At 50.1% G+C, this 463-nt stretch overlaps 1 protein-coding gene and 1 long non-coding RNA gene across 3 annotated transcripts in view; one reads left to right on the forward strand and one right to left on the reverse strand.

Moving 5' to 3' along the window:
* The window catches only part of LOC113972362, a 12653-nt gene that overhangs the window by 7142 nt on the left and 5048 nt on the right, over positions 1 to 463 (forward strand). The window lies entirely within an intron of this gene.
* The window catches only part of LOC113972361 (echinoderm microtubule-associated protein-like 6), an 11280-nt gene that overhangs the window by 5690 nt on the left and 5127 nt on the right, over positions 1 to 463 (reverse strand). The gene's annotated exons all lie outside the window — the stretch shown is intronic.

Genomic DNA, 463 nt, shown 5'->3' on the forward strand with positions numbered 1-463 from the left:
TTCTAAGCGTGTTCTTAGCGTGTTGTGAAAACACGCCGGGACGCGTCATGTTTTCTTAGCGTGTTCTTAGCGTGTTGTGAAAATGCGCCAGGAGTGTCACGTGTCCTTTGCATGTAGTGTATGTACAGTATCTCTGTGTTTGTTTCCAGTATCTGTGAGTGTACGGTGTCTCTTTGTGTGTGTCCGTGTGTCCGTGTACACTGTGTCTGTGTGTGTCCATGTGTACGGTGTCTGTGTGTCCGTGTGTAGAGTGTGTGTGTAAGGTGTCTGTGTGTGCACGGTGTCTGTGTGTGTGCGGTGTCTGTGTGTGTAAGGTGTCTGTGTGTGCACGGTGTCTGTGTGTGTGTGCACGGTGTCTGTGTGTGTGTACGGTGTCGGTGTCTGTGTGTTTAAGGTGTCTGAGTGTGTACGGTGTCTGTCAGGTGTCTGTGCCTGTGTGTGTACAGTGTCTGTGTTTGTGTGT

This window comes from Neopelma chrysocephalum, unplaced genomic scaffold (genome assembly GCF_003984885.1).
Source record: "Neopelma chrysocephalum unplaced genomic scaffold, ASM398488v2 Primary Assembly neopelma1_91, whole genome shotgun sequence".
Lineage (NCBI taxonomy): Eukaryota > Metazoa > Chordata > Aves > Passeriformes > Pipridae > Neopelma > Neopelma chrysocephalum.